Source organism: Emydura macquarii, unplaced genomic scaffold, assembly GCF_026122565.2.
Source record: "Emydura macquarii macquarii isolate MOO-44397 ecotype Brisbane River unplaced genomic scaffold, CSIRO-AGI_Emac_v2 contig_3612, whole genome shotgun sequence".
Taxonomy (NCBI): Eukaryota; Metazoa; Chordata; order Testudines; family Chelidae; genus Emydura; species Emydura macquarii.
Genome location: NW_027133749.1, coordinates 70,231 through 82,781, shown reverse-complemented (window position 1 = coordinate 82,781; position 12,551 = coordinate 70,231). Strand labels below are relative to the sequence as shown.

Sequence of the window (12,551 nt, the reverse complement as noted above, 5' to 3'; positions counted from 1 at the left end):
TGTCACCTATTGATTACATTTCTATACAGACACAGAATGAAATCACAGTCAGAGGAGGAAGATGGACCTTTAATCCTTAGTGAATAATCTCCACCCTGTCAGTTTCCTCAGGGCAGCTTTGATCTCCTTGTTTCTCATGCTATAGATGATGGGATTCATCACTGGAGGCAGCACGGAATAGAAAACCGCCACCACAAGATCCAGCCGTGACGTCGTGCTGGAGAGGGGTTTCAGATAGGCAAAGCCAGCAGTGCAAACTAGCAAGGAGAGCACAGTGAGGTGAGCCAGGCAGGTGGAGAAGGCTTTGTGCCGGCCCTGCTCTGAGGAGATTCTCAGCACCGTGCTGATGATCTGAACGTATGACACAATTATAAAAACAAAGCAGCATAAGACTAAGTCTGCACTAAAAAGAATGACCCCCGTTTCAGTGAGGTAGGAGTCAGAGCAGGTGAGCTTGAGTAGCTGGGGAATGTCACAGAAGAACTGATCCACCTTGTTGCCTCTGCAGAAGGATACTGCAAAAGTGTTCCCGGTGTGCAGTGCAGCATAGAGAACACCGCTGGCCCAAACCCCGGCTCCCATTTGGACACAAGCTCCCCTGTTCATCACTCTCTCGTAGTGCAATGGCTGGCAGATGGCGACGTAGCGATCGTACGCCATGACAGTGAGAAGGAAAAAAATCTGCTCCCAAGAAGAAAATGAGGAAAAAGACTTGGGTGACACATCCAGTGTAAGAAATGGACCTGGTGTTCATAAGGGAATTGTCCATGGATTTGGGGATGGTGACAGAGATGGAGCCAATGTCTAGGATGGACAGATTAATCAGGAAGAAGTACATGGGGGTGTGAAGGTGGCGGTCGAGGGCTATGACTGTGATGATAAGAAGATTCCCCATCAGGGCTGCCAGGTAAATCTCTAGAAGCACCACAAAGTGCAAAACCTGCAGCTCCCGCACCTCAGAGAATCCCAGGAGCAGGAACTCGGTCACGGTGGTTCGGTTGGACATTTTCTTCCTCAGCACATTGTGTCCTTCCTGCAGAGGGAAGGAGAAGGGCAACGGTGAGGATCAGAGTGACTGAGGGAATGACCCTGATTCCCCTCTCCATAATAACTGACAATGTGACTGTCAGAGCACAGCCCTGATCACATCCACTGAGCAGGGGCGGTGAGGGCTCCTCACTGCGGAGAATGAGATGACTAGTCCAGTGCGTTATCCCACTGATGTCAATCCGCACATGTCTTGGAAGCTGGGTCAGTTCACACCTGTGAAGATCTGAGCCACGACCTGGCATCGCTCAGCTACTGCTGTGTTGTATCGTTTCCCTTTGTGACTTTGTGTCAGTGCTGTGCAGGTCAGTGACAATCAGGACACCTGGGTTCTGTTCTTGGCTCTGCCATTGTCCTGCTGTGTGACCTTCAGCCAGTCACTTCCCCTCCCTGGGACTCTCTTTCCCTCCCTCCCTTTCTCTGCCGGGTCTACTAGGACTGTGTGTTCTTTGGGGGACGGGCTGTGTCGTATTATGTGTATATTCTGTGCACCTAGTTACAGTATTTGTGCTCAGCTGTCAGCAGTGATGGAGCCTGGATATGGTGCTAGACAAAGAGGTTTCTAGTCCCAGTGACCTCCTCCCTGTCCATCTAAGCTCCATGTCAGGATAGACAGATCTGGCAGCTGGGTGCAACTCTGAAACTGGGTTCAAAGCTCCTAGTCCCTATAACACATATTCTGTGGGTATCGGCTTGGCTATTTTTCAGTTTTATTTTCCTTTGAAACAGAAATCAAACAGATGCAACCGAATCAATGTGTTTCCAGTTATTGTGTTATTAGTCAACATTAAATTTTCTCCACCCTTGTTTGAAGTTTAAGTCTGGCTGGAAATTTTCAGTTAAATTTTGGTTGGTTGGTTGCTTGCTTTTTTGGATGGAAAATTGGGTTTACAGCAAAACAACATTTTTCTCACAGTGTGTCTGTTTTCATTGAAAATCTTTTATGCTGGAAAACTCAATGCTCAACAAGCAATCCTGTTTGGTTTTCATCTTAAATTTACACTTCTCAGCTGAAAGTTTTCAGTTGCCTAAAGGAGAAAAAAAAGTGGGTTTCGGGTTTCTGCTGAAAAGTTGACATTTTCGAAAGGAGGAATTTTTGTTTCTTCTGACTGTCTAGTTATTTGTGTAACTTAACAGTGAAATCCTTACCGAATGCTGACAGCAATTCTGATTTGTGTTCTTTAAATGTCCCTTGCATGCTAATCCCCCACATATATTTAATAGAAATAGCACACTTACTGTACTGGCCTCTGTGGATTTTTCCCCAAAAGATGATGAATCCAATCGTTCAGCTCCAGGATTCTTCGGTCATTATCTGTCTATCTAGACACCAAGGACACAAGTGTGTGAGAGTCCTTTCACCCCTCACTCTGAGCATGATCTGACAGAACTAGACTCAGACTGGTTGCTCTCTGCAGCTGAGCAGTGTGTAGCTGGCTTTGAGCGTCACTGGCATTAAAGGAGTGATGCTGTGGGAAGGTGATTTATCCATGTCTATTTCCTAAGGGCTTGTGGGACTCACTCCTGAGAGACCTGAACAGCTCAGAAGCAGAGGCCCAGAGGCAAAGGTTCATAGACTCATCCACTGTAAAGCCAAAAGGGGCCGTTCTGCTCGTCTAGTCTGACCCCCTGCCTAGCACAGGCCTGAGGATTTCCCCCAGGGTTTTCTGACTCCAGCCCAGCTTTTGTGCTTTCTGTGTGCCGGGATTACAAAGGGATTTGGGCCCCTAAAGGTGGGGGCAGGTATATACAGGGATTTCCCAAAGCTCCTAAATTTGCCAGGTAGCTAAATCCCATGGGCATCCAATGGGAGTTAGGCATCTAACTTGCTGAGGTGTTACTTCAAATCCCACAAGGCAACTATCAGCTTCTTTAGATGCCTAAACCCCTTTGTAATTCTGGCCCTGGGTCTCTCTTGGCATCTTCTAAGGCCTGGGCTTCTCTTGACTTTCAGAACTATGAAGGCTGGGATTTGCAGAGGAACCTAAGGGAGAGTAAGGCATGGCGTCTTGGGGGCCTAACTCACTTAGACTGCCTTGACAATCCCAGCCTACAATGATAACAAGGGCAGTCAGGCAGCAGGGGTTATAGAGAGGAGGTCAAGTCACCTGGAGCTCTTGTGATCTAAGCCCAGCTACGCAACTGAATTACCTCAGCTCTCCGTGCCTCAGTTGCCCCAACTGTAACCTGGGGAAGAAGACCTGGCACTGGAGGAATAATTCATAATGGATGGTGTAAATAAGGGCTTATGCAAAACTTAGTTTTATTTGAACTCTGCCTGGGGTCTCCTAGCCCCTGTACAACCAGAGCAAGAGCCTTGTGTCCGGCAAGTGTAAATGGGAGTGGTTCCCCTCAGGCTTTGTCTGTGGGTCTGGGAGCCCTCACTCCTAGGCTGGGATGGCCGCATGGCTGGAGTCAGACTGCTGTTAGCCCTGCCCTGGGGGGCAGAGAGTGGGGGCAATCGGAAGCTCCTGACGTGATGAGGGAGCTCACGTCCCATTGACTCTCACCTCTCAGCTGCTGGTTCAAGTTCAGACTTTACATTTCGAGTTTTAAATCTTATTTTTCATATTTTTCAACTTTTATTTACTTTGTTTCTTTTATATTTGGAAGTTTTTAAAGTTTTGAGTTTTAAAGTGTATTTTATATGCTTTGAAACTTTTTACAAGTACATTATTTTAATGTAATTGATATTTCTTTTATTTTCTGGCCCAATCCCTCCAGCCAGGCCTGTGGCCACTCCCCTCACAACCAGACAGCCCCTCCAGTCATACCTCTCTCCCCCACACTCTAGACCGACCCCTCCAGCCAGCCCCATCCTCACCCCCTTGTCATGCCAGACCAGCCGCCTACCCAGGCCCCTCACCCCCCACAATCTGACCAGCCCCTTCAGGCAGACCCTTTGCCCCCCACTTTGTCAGCCCCTGTAGCTAGTACCCTCGCCCCCTTCTCTCACCAGCCCTGTGGCCTGACCCCTTGCCTCCCACTCTGGCCAGCCCACATACCTAGACCCCTCAACCCCCCGCACACTCCAGCCAGACCTGTTTGCCCCCTACTCTGTTCTGCCTCCCTAGTCACTTCAGCCCCTCCATTCTGGGCAGAACCCCCCAGCTGGATGCCCTCCCTTCCACTTTGGCCAGCCTTCCCAGCCAGCCCCTAGCCCCCCTACACTCTGGCCACTGTGTGTCTGCCAAGTGCCGGGCACAGTGTGGGGGGGTCTGTTGCTGTGTGTCTAAGTGGTGCCTGCCACAAAGGGTGCCATTCCCTGAGCAACTGTGCGGTGCTTGGCACAAGGGAGCGTCCAGCTCAGGCGAGGCAAATCTGGTTAAATTAGGTTAATTAACCTGCACCTGGGGAGAAGCAGGGCTGGAAAGGTTGATGGAGCCCAGCTGGGAAGGAACAAGTGGGGCTGGTATAAAGCCAGGAAGTTGGCAGCCGCCACTCCCTGGGAGAAGGGGCAGGGGGTGTTTGGGGCTATGGAGTGAAGCAGTGAGTCCCTGGAAAGAGGCAGTTTGGGCTGGTAAGCCCAGAGAGGGGGTGAGCCGGCAGAGCTCCAGGGAAATAGCAAGAGGGGCTGGCAGCAAGCAGCCCATCATTGCTAGACAGAGGGTCCCCCTGGGCTGGACCCTGCAATAGCGGGTGGGCCTGGGTTCCCACCCCACCCACTGTTGCAGCGGCACAGACCCGGCCATGGAGCAGAAGGCTGCCTCGGACAATTGTCTGCTGGGACTTTCCTACCCTGGAAGGGGAGGATTTTAATGACCTGGCCAGAGGGACAAGCCATGAAGATAGAGCACTCTGAGTTTCAGAGACACGGCGGGGCGCATGGATGAGCAGCGGAAGGAGGTGCTGGGCCTGGAAGGTGAGACTCCCCAGGCACCCTAGCGGTGAGTAGACCCCGTGATGGTCCCGAGCTCTGTTACTGTTTGTCTGTGCAGCGCTGGCACGCCGGTGTCCTGCTCTCTGTGGCTCTGTGTGTCTGGGTGGCACCCGGCCAGGTGGGGTCCTGATCTCGCTGGTACTGTTTGTCGATGCAGCCCCTGGGCACTTGACTTGTGGCTGTCCTAGGAAACCTTTCCCCTCTAGGTCTGCAGGCTGAACGCTGCCCAGATTGTGAGCAGCCAAGAGCCGTGGCATTCAGAGAAAAGGGCTGCAGCCCTTGGGGGTCAGTTTCACCAGTGAAGGATCTGGGCCAGGGTTCTTCAGAAAGATGCAGAGACCTTTTCTCCTGCAAAGGCTGCTCGTGCGGGCACAGTGCTGGGCTGCGTTCCAAGAGCTCTCTGTGAAGGAGAGGTGCCCGGGTGTGTGCACATGGCGTGTTAACAGACAAGCTGCCAGTATGCAGCGCTCAGCGACGTGTAGCAGAGTTCCTGCGTTTGTAGGAGCAACAAAACCTGCTGTTGTGGGCAGATTGCAACTCGGGAGACTTGGGTTCAAGATTTGCCACAGGCTGCCTGGGTGACTTTGGGTGAGTTACCTATGCTGGCCATGTCAAAGGAGGCATCAAGTCCATTGGGGCCCTATGAAAATCCCTGACAACCTCTCTGCTGCTCAGCCTGTGAAATGGGGATGAAAACCCCTCTGTCCCTCACAGGAGTGAGGTTAGATGCGCTGTGTAAATGAGGGGCCATGGAGGAACCCAGAGCGATGCATGCACTCAAGTAGAAATGATGTCTTTCCAAGGCTCCTCACACTTCCCCTAACCCTCCACTTAGCTCAGCCAGATGCCAGGAAAAAGAACCTTTGAAATTAAGCGTGTCAGGAATTTTCGGGTGTTTTGTGTGTGTGGATCTCTTTTGTTGGGTTTTAAGTTTTTTTTTTTTTTTTTTTTTTTTTTTGGGGGGGGCATGTTTTTGGTAGGCTAATGTCATTTTTTCTAAAACAGAACTGCTCATTAAACAGTGTTGGTTCAATGAAACACCTGACCCCAAAAGATAGATATTTGGTTAAAAATGTTCAAGATTGTAAAAGCATCACGTTTCAATCTTGTCACACCAGAAAGTTGTAAGGTTTTTGAGTGAAAACAGCTCTTGGTTTAGACATTTTAAAAAGGGGAGAAGGTCAGTATGGACTGAAAAACTTTGCAATTATCAAAATGAAACATGTATTTTCCCCCAAGTGATTTTTTGCCGGTTTACACTGTTGAGATTTTGCATTTTTCCGTTCTGACAAATTTCAAAATGTCAAAAATTCTCATGAGATGGGAAAACCTTTTTCCACCCAGCCTTGCTTTGAAAGGAGACCTGCTCACATGTAGCCTGATAGACATGCACCTTGGCGTCTACACATTACAGCCAGAAGTCAGTGAATTTGCCCAGTGTAAAAAGACCTAGGGGCATTAACTGCAATGGTGCTGTGGTGAGTTTTGCCAGCTGGGGATATGACCGGCCTCACGTTAGAGCTGTCTCTGTGCCTACAATGTAAAGAAGTGTCTGTGTTAGAATTTAGCCAGGAAATGAAGGTTCAAACCTCTGTTTTGATCGAAATGTGCCGTGACCTCGCCAATGGCCTGACTAATGACCCAAGCACTGCATTGACGCCCTGCACCCTGACTCAGAGAGTACATCTACACAGGGATAAAAGACTTGCCACACAGCCACGGCTGGCACAGGTCAGCTGCAGGTTTTTGATCCCTGTGTAGACAATACCCAGAGAGAACAGGGCTATCTACTGAGCCCCCCCCCCCCCCTCTTCCCTCCAGCACAGTGTCCCCTAGGACTTTCTTGGGACATTGGGATTAGCACTGACTCCAAGCACATCCGAGTGGGTCGCCCGCTCCACGCTCTGCAAAGCAGCATCTTCTAGCAGAGCTCTGGGCTCAGACTAACTGGCGGGTGGCTGCATGTGGGGAGAGGCTGGGCCTGAGATACCAGCCAGAGCAGTGTTCTGTCAGAATTTGTGCGTTAAATTAAGCAAGGCACTTTCGTGTATCGGTCTTTGCCAGCACCAGGTGCAATCTGCAGGAGTGCTCCATTCAAGCAAGGCGCCCCGGGCTCGCCTCACTAAAGAAATACGTGGGTCGTCTTCACTTTGCCCAAACCAGGCTTCTAATAATGTCCCCTGGCAAAAGTCAACAGCTTAATATTGGCGCAGCTCTGAGTGACCTTGAGGGAGAGAAATACACACGGGGCCGGGCGGGGGGAAGTGAAGAGGAGGAATGGCAGAAACAAGGTGCAAGGTTATAAGACGCTGCAGAGAGAAAAGCTACGTCAGAGCTGAAGGAGAAATGTAAACAAATGAGTCATAGAAACAGACCCCCACCCCTCAACCCCCTCAGATATACACTGAGGAACAAAGAGATGAAAGACACCCTGATGAGATGGGGGGGCAGGAAACTGCCCAGGCCTGAGCTATGATTTATCCTGCCTTCAGCAGGAATTGCCTGAGAACTGGCTGACTTGGAGATGGTTCTCAGGACTCCTAGTTCTATCTGTGGCTCTGGGAGGAGCGTAGGGCTCTAATGCTTGAACTTCTGGGTTCTAGCCCTCTTCTGCAGGTGTTTGTTCCAATACTCTAATGGCTAGAGAAGCACAGCTTGGTATGCATGACTCTTGGATTGCATTTCTCTTTCATGTGGTAAGAGCAAGGTGAGGTGTGGGGTCAGGACTCCTGGGTTCTTTTTCCATCTCTGCCACAGACTCACTGTAAGACCTTGGGCAAGTCACTTGGCATTCATTTCTCCATGAGGGTTATTTTCTGACTGCACAAAACCCAGGGCGGCAAGGCTAAATCCATTCAGGCCTGGGTTGGAGGTGGGGCTGCAATCCCAGGGGCCACAGACAAGCCATTCTGACCGCTGGGGGGGGAGGGGCATGGGATTAGCATCGTGGGGCAGGAGCTGTGTCTTTGTTCTGTATTTGTACAGCCCCTGGCACAATGGGGTCCTGGGCCATGACTGTGGCTCTTATGTTTTAATGCAAAAAGGAAAAGGAAAAACAGAATTTCAGGATTCTATAAGAAGGGATCCCAGGGAAGAATGCAGCATGTTTGACGTTCTTTAGGGACATAGCAACAGCCAAAGTGTATCAGCCCATTGGTTCGTCCATGCCCTTCTCCCACCCCTTGGAACTGTCCACGCTCTTCAGCTCCTACAAAGAAAATTACGTAAGTCACCCCGTGTCTTATTTTTGTAAACCCCCACCCCGTCCCCTGCTATGCCACACGAACTCGTCGTGTCTCCCATCAGCACGTCTTGTCTTTGGAGCACACTCTGTCCCTCTGTCTAGTGCCACACTCAGCACAATGGGGCCATGAACCTTGACAGGGATCCTGGACAGGCCCTTCAGTGCTACAAAAGACCATGCTCAATATTTCACAAGGGAGGCTGGATCTGTGGTGAGGGCGCTGGAGTGGGACTCCAGATAGCTCATCTCAGTTCCCAGCTCTGCCGTAGACTCCCTGTGTCATTTGATGTGTGTGTGCCTTAGTTTCCCATCTGTAAAATGGGGATAATGATGCCTCCTTTGGCGATTTAGAGCATCAGCTCCTTAGGGCATGGACTGACCCTGCACAGAACTTGCCACAATGGAGCCAGAGCTCTAGGCATTGTTAGAGATCCACACAGCGTTAAATGGGACAGATCCCTGACTGCTGTGAATCTGCTCTACCTTCTCTGGAATCCATGGACCAGATTCCCCAACTGGAGTGAACCAGCTGTAGCTCTGCTTGAGTCAGTGGTTCAGATTGCCGAGTGATGTCAAAATGGCCATCGCTATATGCAGTGAGATTTCTATACATTTCTAGCCCAGTAGAACTACTTTCCTTGGTGCCCAGCTGATTGTGTAGTGTTGTAAGCAGGTTTTCAGTTGCAGAGGCTCCTTTTCCCACCTAGAGGGTGATGTTTACCCCTTTGCAGGTCCCTTGAAAACCCAAATTTCCATCAAAGAAAAGCTTCAAAGGAAAATGTACAACTAGTCCTTGACAATAACGATAGTGATGAGGGGGTTTTATACAACTCACAATGTTCATGATTCATATAAATGTCTGATCCTTTTCTGAAATCTACTAAGCTGTTGATCTCAATAATATCTTGTGGTGATCAGTTTTTCGGGCTAAGTGTGCAAATATAATAAATATTTTAGGACTTAAGTGGTATATAACCGTTAAACTCACCCTCTGCAAAAATGAATGAACATAATATCACACCTCCACTTTAGGCTGGGAATTTCAAAGAGGCCTAAAGGGAGCTAGGTGTCTAATTCCCATGGACTTTGAACTTCCTTGGGCCCTTTGGAAACCCCAGCCTCGAAGACCAACCTTCTTTTCCTTTCATGATTTTATTGTTTTGTTAAATTTCACTTTTTCTTTGCCAGTCTCATAAATGGGTCCAGTCCACTCCACACACTGGTTTCCAGCTTTATTTTTAGTTTGCACACCAAGAAGAAGCACAGGCAACTTAGAAACAAGTTCCAATAAAAGAGCTGAGAATGAAAAACAAAAAAAACAAACCCTCATTTTAGTCCTAGGTTTAGGTTTTATATACATTGAATGTTGCTCAAAATTCAAATGCAACGGATGCAGAAGACACAATACATATGTACAATAAGTCCAAAATACACTGCCTGTGAGGAGTATAGAGTTCTCACATCCATTAAATCTCCTATTAGCATGTTTTCTTCTTTTTTTATTTCTCTTTCTATCTCTCTGTCTGAGTAGAGGGTAACATTTACAAAACCACCGAAGTGACTTAGCAGAGTAAGCCCACTTTCAAAAGCCATTAAGAAACCCAGTTCTCCCTGGGAGCTAGGTGTTTTTGAAAGATCCCACTGGGTCCCTAAATATCTCCTAAAATGTGGCCTAAGCTCTAGATTTACAAAGAGGATGAGGTGCCTAGTGGGATGCACTAAGACGTCTAAGTAAGTCAGGTGCTGCTGACATTGGGTCCGTGCCAGCTGATGAAGGGAATTATTTTCTTCCTTTTTTTGAGTTTACAGAAGATGCTGCCCTGGCTTCTGTAGATTTCTGCAATGAGGCTGAGATTTTCAAAGTCAGCTAGAAGATTTAGTTCTCCAATTCCTATTAATATTAATGCAGACTGAGTGTGCCTATCCTTTAGGCTGCTTTGAAAATATCAGCCTGAAAGTATGTCCAAGACAGCTAGATGCTTTTAGCAGCACTTCTATGATTTATAGAGCTCCAGATATACAGGTAGGGCTGTACACGGAAGGAGAAAGACGGACGCTCACATAAGCCACATAAGAGCCACGTGTATGAATTAGTAGACATATTTCAATGCTCACCCACATGCTACTTCTGCAGACGCAGCACATCAATGTGTAGTCATCTGATCCCCTCTGTTTCCGCAGAGCCCCTTTCACCTCTTTGTTCCTCAGTGTGTAGATGACCGGGTTCAGCACGGGTGTGGCTACATAGCCATAGAGATGCACAGCAGTCACCAGCACTTTGCTCTGACGTGGCTGCATGTAGACCAGGGTGCAGGGCCCAAAGAACAGTGTCACCACCGTCAGATGTGAGGCACAAATCGAGGCTGCTTTGCGTCGCCCTTCAGCTGAATTCATCTTCAGGATGGAGTAGATGATGCAGACATAGGATACAAGGATGAGGAAGAAGCAGATCATGGCCACTACCCCAGTGTTGGTAAAGGTCACGGTCTCGATGACGTATGTGTCTGCGCAGGCCAGCTTGGCCACAGAGAAGATGTCACAGAAGAAATAGTCTACCGTATTGGGCCCGCAGTAGGGCATCGTGAAGGTCAGGCTGGTGAGAATGGTGGCATGTAAGGAGCTGGTGATCCAGGTGCCGGCAGCCAGGATGGCGCACACCCTCCAGTTCATGATGATCAGGTAGCGCAGCAGATAGCAGATGGCCACGTACCTGTCAAAGGCCATGACGGTGCAGAGCAGGCCCTCGGTGCAGCCTAAGAAGTGGAAGAAGAAGACCTGGGGCATGCACCCTCCCAGCGAGATGGTTCTACTCTTGGCCCAGAGACTGACCAGCAATTTAGGGGTGCTGATAGAGATGAATCCAAGATCCAGCACAGAGAGATTGCAGAGGAAGAAGTACATGGGGGTGTGCAGGCGGGAGTCAGCGAGGATGGCTCAAAAAATGAGCAGGTTGCCCAGGAGGGTGCAGAGGTAGAAAGCTAAGAAGCTGATGAAGAGGATGGTCTCATGACCTTTGGTTTTGGGTATCCCTAACAGAATGAATTCAAACACCACAGTGCAATTCTCCATTTCCATGCGAGACGGGGTCATTCCTGGAAGCACAGAGATAATGCAGCCAGATTAGCAATCTGCACACCACAACTTAATGTACAAAGGTAAAACTTTCTAACCATCATAATTTAGGTGAAAGTGAGTGGAGAATCAGGACTCTAATATTTCATTGATTCTATTTCATGCTACTCAATTTAATTTTCCTTTCTTCTTTTCCATTCAACCATCTTCTATCTATTCAGTTCTTATAGATCATACTAGGAAGAAGTACATGGGGGTGTGCAGGTGGGAGTCACCAAGGATGGCTGATAAGATGAGCAGGTTGGAGTCAGGTCCTCACTGTGCAGTGCAGAATACAAAAGGAGGAAATGTCTGTCTTGAAGTTCTTACCATCCAAAGACGGACAGACAAACGGGATGTCCTACTCTCTATTCCAGTTTCTTCTCTTCTCTCCTCTCGTTTTCTAATGTCTTCAACTCTATTCTATATGGACGCTTACTATGGTGATAAAGATGGGGTATCTTAGAGCCTTCCATTGGTGGATGAGGGGATGTGACTAACATTTATCACATGTGGTTTGTTCCTTCTCTCACCCTCTCTGCACAGGGATTATTTTGTGTGCAGTGGAGTTCTTTGTTTTGTCAGGGATTCATTTTTATCACTGTAGGTGCTGCTCTGTGTTTGTGTTAAAGGAGAGGGTGCGGATGCAACATACGAAAAAATGAATCTGATGAAGAATTGTCCCAGCTTTGTTAATTATATGAAATGTTTGGGTGTTTTATGGGAAAAAGGAAAAAGGAGAGGAATAGCGACAGCTTGTCATCTGCTCAGCCATGATCAGCAGGCTGCATTCTGTGAATATCACAACAGGGGATTTTTAAGGTCAGATTTGAAGGACAAAAATGAAGTGTCTATTTGCATTTTGTTAGGAGTTTTCCCCATCCATGTGAGGTGCTATTGACAGGCAGAAGCTGCCGTGTTGGGTTTATCACCTGCTGGCTACACTACACAGCTTACAGCAGCATTGCTGTAGCACTGCTAGTACAGAGAGGCTAAGCCGATGGGACAGAGCTCTACCATCATGTTAAATACTCCAGCCCCTGCGAGCAGCAGTGGCTATGTCAGTGGGAGAAGTGGGAGAAGGGAGAAGCTGCTGTGTTGGGGTTATCACCTGCAGGCTACACTACACAGCTTACAGCAGCGTCATTGTAGCACTGCTAGTACAGAGAGGCTAAGCCGGTGGGACAGAGCTCTACCGTCAACTTAAATACTCCAGCCCCCGTGAGCAGCAGTGGCTATGTCAGTGGGAGAAGCTCTCCCACCAACACA

The 12,551-nt window shown here is 48.6% G+C and overlaps 1 pseudogene; it reads right to left on the bottom strand.

Annotated features, from left to right (window-relative positions):
- Positions 1 to 69: 69 nt before the first annotated feature.
- LOC137145750 (putative olfactory receptor 10D4) lies at positions 70 to 11,240 on the bottom strand (annotated as a pseudogene).
- Between the last annotated feature and the right edge of the window lie 1,311 nt (positions 11,241 to 12,551).